Raw genomic sequence first — 6,462 nt, forward strand, 5'->3', positions numbered from 1 at the left:
TTAGTCAGCAATTCTGCTGTTAGCTGTGGAGGAATTTTGGAGGACTAACTCTGAGCAGATAGCAAGTGCTCAGTGCACTGAAGAAGTGCCCCAACCTGAGGTGGGCTTCAAAGGTTTTTTTAGTGAATAAGAAATTTGTGACAGTTGTAGTGTAGAGAGCTCAGGAAAAAAGAATCTTCATTCTGAGTTGTGCTAAGTTGTCTGCAAATGAGCACTGGTGCCATGATGTATATGGAATATGAACCCTGTGATGTTCACAATACTTCCCTGAACTAGACTTAAGTAGCTGTTTTCATTGTGGTGGCTGGCTTTGCTGTCGGTGCTGAAAACATGTATGACTGTGAATTGCTACCTGCCACAAGGCTTCTGTGGCAGTCCAGTTTTACAAGACAGGCTTTGGTACTTAATACTCATTTGAAACTGAAATTTGGGACTTATTTAATTTCTCTGTGCTGGGGAGAGGGAGCGGCTCAGTGACCATGTGCTGTACAGAAGTAGCGTGTGCTAGAAGGAGATAACAAATTTCCTTGCTGCCTGTGTGTTGGCAGGGGGTAGTTATGGATGTTAAATGCTTGTTGTTGCACTTCTCTATTAATTGAAAATTTGCAATATGGAAGAAAATTTGACACAAAGTAACTTTGGAAGTTCCTGCCATATAAATATCAGAGGAGAGATCTAAAATGCTAGGGACTTTAAGAAAACTGAACCAATGTGATCAATTGATACTGGGTGACAATAATATAGCAGTAACTGGGTCATGTTGGAAGTGAAGTTCCTGTCCTTTATGCAGCTGGCTTTAGGGTCTAAGTGCTTCACCACTAAGAGCAGGAAAAGTAGTTTGTGGGCAGAGACAAGTATTCTTCATCTTCCCATTAGCTTCTAATTGAGTCATTAAGGCCACGATGTAGCTGTTACACATCTAGAGGCACCTAAATATAATGTCACTTTAAGTCCTAGGCTTCAAGACTGGCAGCTCTGGTCCTGCTCTGCAAACAGGGAGTAGGCTGGGCTCTGCATGGCACTGCCTGCAGCCAAGGGGTGTCTCTGGTGTGCGCCCTTTCTGGTCTCTTTGATCAGCTACTCAAGAAGGGAACTGTTTGCATCAGGACTTGAATCAGTGCCTGCTTCAAGGCTTGAAACTGTTCTGAGTTAATTTTAGTGATTTATTTTTTAATCTAATTTTGCTTGCTTCACAATTTATATTGAGTCAGAGTCTGTCACTGCAGTTTACTTTCCAGAATATTTCACAGGATTTATTTTCTTTTTTCTTTTGCATACATTACCCTTTAGAAATAATACTTTCAGTGAAAGTCTGCCATCACTCTTGAGGATTACTCCCTCTCCCCTCTGATTTAAGATTGTCCTGAGACTTCTGCTAGCTTTAGAAATCTGTTTGTTAAATAAATAAATAAATAAATAAAATCTTTAGTCTGTATTCATTTCCTTAACTAGAAAAAACATCTAATCAATAAATTAATCAATATACTAAATAGTTCTAGCAATACTAGTCAAGGAAAAAAAAAACAGTAATACACATATGTAAAAAAGATCTTTGTTTTAAATCCTTGATTCTGCTTTCCTACTGAATTTTCAAAAGTGAATGTAGGTATAAAGCATCTCTTATGTGTTATTTCTTTAAAAGTATTTTTTGTAAGACTTCTCAGAAATTTAATATAAATAAGGTTTCATAAATGTAACTAAAATAAGAAATAGATGGTAAGTACTATCAGTACTGTGAAATGTGGAAATATGACAAAGAATGCAAAACTGATTAGGTAGGACTGAAAAAGCATGAATGTTAACATGTATTTTAAAATTACAAAGTAAATTAATTGGAGTTTAAACAGGGAAGCAAATAAATAAATTGCTGAGCAGAAAGCAATTAACATTCTGTTTTGTGAAGATATGAGTAAGATATGACTTTTTTAGAATACATATGTTCTGAAGAAACTTCTAGTTAAGTTCAAAGTTGCAAGTTGTTTGCTACTGTTTTTAAAATTTATTTTAAAACCGAGGTAACGCTGATAATAGTTTTTCACACTGTCAAAATCCTGTTTTGGATGACCAGTGGCTGACGTATGAGCTAAATGATCACTGCTTGCAGAATGGATGCCAACATGTCATACATACTTTTCTTAGGAAGCTTAGTGACTTTCCATGGCAGCAAAAAGGCAACTAGCTTCTTCGATGTTTCTTTATCAAATTTTACTTAAGACAAAAAAGCTTTCAGATCTGTGGGATTTCAGCCTTCCAGAGGTGGTGTTTAAAAACCTTACGACAAAATGAATCAACGCTTCTTTCAGTCATCAATTTTCCTGGAGGATGGATCATATCAGCTGATGCAAAAAGGGAGCAAGAAATTAAATAAGGTACAGGAGCTTTTTCACCATTTTTGCACGTGACAGAATTGCAGAAAATGTTCATTCTCAAAGGCAGCAGGTTTGGGTGAAGAGCAGCAGGTGCCACCTGGCTTTGTGCCCCAGAATTAGACCTTGTTGGCTTGCTAATGAAATAGCATTTTCTGTGCTGTAATAGAGCAGCGATGTTTCAAGTTCTTGGGATTTCTGTGAGCTATTCTGGTTCAACAAAAGGAAAACTCATTGCAGGGTTCATCCAGAAGCAGAGAGGCTTTCCACAACTAATTTCTTTGAGTTTTCATCATGTGGACCATTCAAATCTGCAGACAAAATTGAAGGAAATTGTGACCCACCTCCTTGGTTTCCACAGGCAGCTTTTTGTAAGTGAACTGAGCTAACAACTTTATAAGTTCTAAAAGTTAGTAGATAGCTAACAGAGTATAATGCACCTATTAAGATATGACTAATTTTGTAAATTCAGCTTCTCTCATTAGTAGCTCAAATGGTAGTCCAGATAAGAGGCCAGCAGAAGAATGCATTGATATATTCTTCAGAAGATATACACTCCACTAGTTTACTCTAACTGATGATAAATGAAAATTCTAGACTCAGAAATGGCTATCAGTCAATCAGTCTTGTTCTTCAGTCTTAAAAATGGAGGTTTTTAAAAGTTTTTTATTCTGTTTTCTCATCTATTTCAAATCACTCTGCTCTGTGACATAGCTCATTGCTCATTCCCAGCTGCAGAGAGCAAGAGCATTCTCATTATTGTACTTCCTGCCCCTTTTAATTAAACCACCTTCAGGAGAAAAAAAAAATCTTTTTCTGAAACCCTTGTCTTTTTCATACTGTTTAGTGTTCCTTTTCTCTCTAGTTTTGACCTGTTCACAATTAGCCAGCATCTCTTTTCCTTCACTGAATGGAAACTGGCTGTTCTTCAATGCCCTTGCTTCATTTCAGTGTAGCTGCAGTAGATGAGGAAAGGATCTTGTTCTTTCAAAACAACAAACAAAGCCTGAGTGCAATAAAATACATTTCTTTCTAATGTATATTTTCATTTTTTTGAACCATCTTGTAGATTTCTTCCCTTTTCTGAAAGTTTTTTTTTTTTTTTTGTAATCTACTTATTGCTTATATTGTTCTTCACTGGTTTTGTTTTAATTTAAAAAAAACCTCTATTTATCTTGAAGAAGTAGTTTCCTCTGTTAAACTAGTCCTGGATGGGGTAAAACTTCAGTTAGGTATTTGTTGACGCATATAGTTAATTACTGACTGTTTATTTGTTTTTCACTAAATTTGCTTGCCTTTGAGGCCTTCATTTGTTCCACATTAATTCTCTCTTTCTCAGTGATTCTCCATTTCAAACTCCTGTGTTCAAACATTCTTCACCTTCCTCTTTTGTAAGGCAGAAGTGATGAATCAGCATTTATGCTGCAAACTGTCACCAGCTTGCACTTACCAAGAAAATGACTCCCAGTCATTGCTGGAAGCTAGAATTGTAGAATAATAGAATCTCAGAATATCCTGAATTGGAACGGACCCACAAGGATCACTGAATCCAACTCCTGACTCCACAAAGGACCACCTGAAACTCAGACCGTATGTCTGAGAACGTTCTCCTCTGTCTTGGAGAGACTGTTCCGGTGCTTGGCCATCCTCTGGTGAAAAGCCTTTTCCTCATATTCAACATGACCCTTCCCTGCCCCAGCTTCATGCTATTCCCTCAGGCCCTGTCAGCAGAGCCCTGTTCAGTGCTGCCCCTCAGCTCTTCTCTGGGCTGAGCAAACCAAGGGAGCTCAACTTCTGCTGCTGCTCTGCACACATCTCCGCTGTAGGGACTTCTTTCTCTTGAAATGGGAAAATTTTCTATGCATTTTAACCTCTTTGAGACTAATTTCTTCTTACGGAATCTTGACTCAATTGAAACCAGGTGGTAGTGCAGCCCATTTCCAGAATAGTATCTTCTTTTAAATCCCAGTTGCATACAGCTGATTAATGGTGAAACCGTGTCATGATTGGTGGTACTATATTCTTGTATTTTACTGCAGAATGTCTACAGTACAGAAGGTATTAGATTGAACATATAGTTTTTAGGTTAAAAATGAAAGAATTAAATACCCTTCTCCCTGTATTTCCTAGTGACTTTTAGACCCATTGGACAGTTTTAATTCTGCTTGTAAATAATAATAATAATAAAAATCAGATGTGAATGAGTTTGAAATTGGACTGTTAAGCAGACAAGAGAGCAAACGTTAGGAGCCATAAAAGTGTTCTCACTTAGGAGGTTGAAAATAGCTTTACACAGGTCGGGAGCTGTTCCAGTACTACTAGCACAACTTATTTTATGTATATTGATGAACTTTTAGAGGTCTCCATGATGACCACTGCCCTGACTTGGCTTCAGTTTGTTATCTGGGGCATAGTGCCCTCTTTTATTATTATACTGTGAAAATACTAACGGATAAGTATGCGTGCCTAATTCCTTCCAAAGTAAGTATACTTGAAAATGCACTGTATGATTAAGTGTTTAATAAATCTGTGCTTTTCAAATGTTGGCTTGAGCATCATTTATTTACTTGGAACAGTGCTTATCTACCAATCCATTACTGCCTCTAAGTCTGTGATGGAGTGGTTCTCTGGGAATGACATGTTGATTAACTTCAGTATCAACATCTTGCTCTGCGTTTTTCTCTAGACTGGGAATATGTCATCTTTGTAGAACAGCTATAAACTATGTGAGCTACTCTGAACATAATGCCTCCTATTTTGTTATATCGGCTCACAATGTCAGAGATGTATGTTGATGGTGTGGCATTAGAGGCTGAATCTTCTTGCTAAAATTCTGTTGCATTTTGTTGCTGGGTGACAGATGGCAGCAGAGGGGCAGTCTGAAAGAATGGCTTCTGACATGGAAATGTGTATGAAGCAAAAGAGTGTCATTAAATTCCTCCATGCAGAACACATTGCATGCATTGACATTCATTGATGCTTGCTGAACTTTTATGGAGATTGAGCAGTGGAAGTGAGCGCAGAGAGGTGGTGGGTGGCGTTTCAGCAGAGATGACAGCAACAGTGGGTCACCTCTAATGGTACAGATTTTTATGAGTGTGGCATGCAGGCTCTTGCTGATCACTGGTGAAAATGTATAGCTACTGGTGGTGACTACACTAAGGAGTATTTTGTAGCTGGGAATTTGCTCTGTCAAATATGTTATTGTACTCTTTGTGTCTGTTGTAGTTTCCATGGAAATAAGAGCCATCACTTCTTGAGCGACCTACATAGACATGTATATTGTATGGGTTTATAGCTTTGCATTCTAGATTAGGCATGAATGTTAAGTTAGCCTTATTATTATAAAATAAATATTTGTTATACATACATTTTTCTGGTTTTTAAAGATACCACTGGATATCCATCCTTGCTTTTCCTTTCAAACATTGAACACTGTATTAATCAAGCAAAGATAGTAGTCTTTAAAATGGAAAACAATATGATTTCATATTAAATATTATTTTCAATAGAGAGTTACAAATAATTGTTATTTTTTGTAGGTTTAAATATAAGCACGCAAATGTCAGTGCAAGTGTCCTTCCAAACAATTCACCAAACTCTTCTTCTGGAATCTTAAATGTCAGGTGGTCCATGTAAGAGCTGGATGAAATGCTGTCTAAAGTTACTATATTAAAGAAACAAACAAACAAAAAAACCCAGGATAAACAGTTAAGGTATAATTAAATGTAGAAACTTTCCATCTTCCACTTGTTAAACATTTCTATGCTTTCTAGAACACATAAATAATGGACATTGTAGATACGAACAGATACAGTCATGATGGTGAAGCAGCCAATGGGTGTTTTTCTGCTAGCTGGGAATTTCTGAAATTTTTCATCTCTTTTACTGTAACTTTTCTTACCTCAGTTTTATTTATTCTGTACTGGAACTATGTAGCCAATTTGTGAAGTAGTGACTGTTCTCTTCTCCAATTACTTTTTGGACCAAAAACTGCAGGGTCCTGAGGGGAAAAAAAAGTGGAAGGAAAAGCCAGAAGGAGGGGAAACAAGCCTTCGATTGAGGATAGATTTCCTGAAAAAATCTTTGTTTCGCT

This window comes from Centrocercus urophasianus, unplaced genomic scaffold (genome assembly GCF_019232065.1).
Source record: "Centrocercus urophasianus isolate 14NV4802_14NV808 unplaced genomic scaffold, USGS_Curo_1.0 seq_11, whole genome shotgun sequence".
NCBI lineage: Eukaryota > Metazoa > Chordata > Aves > Galliformes > Phasianidae > Centrocercus > Centrocercus urophasianus.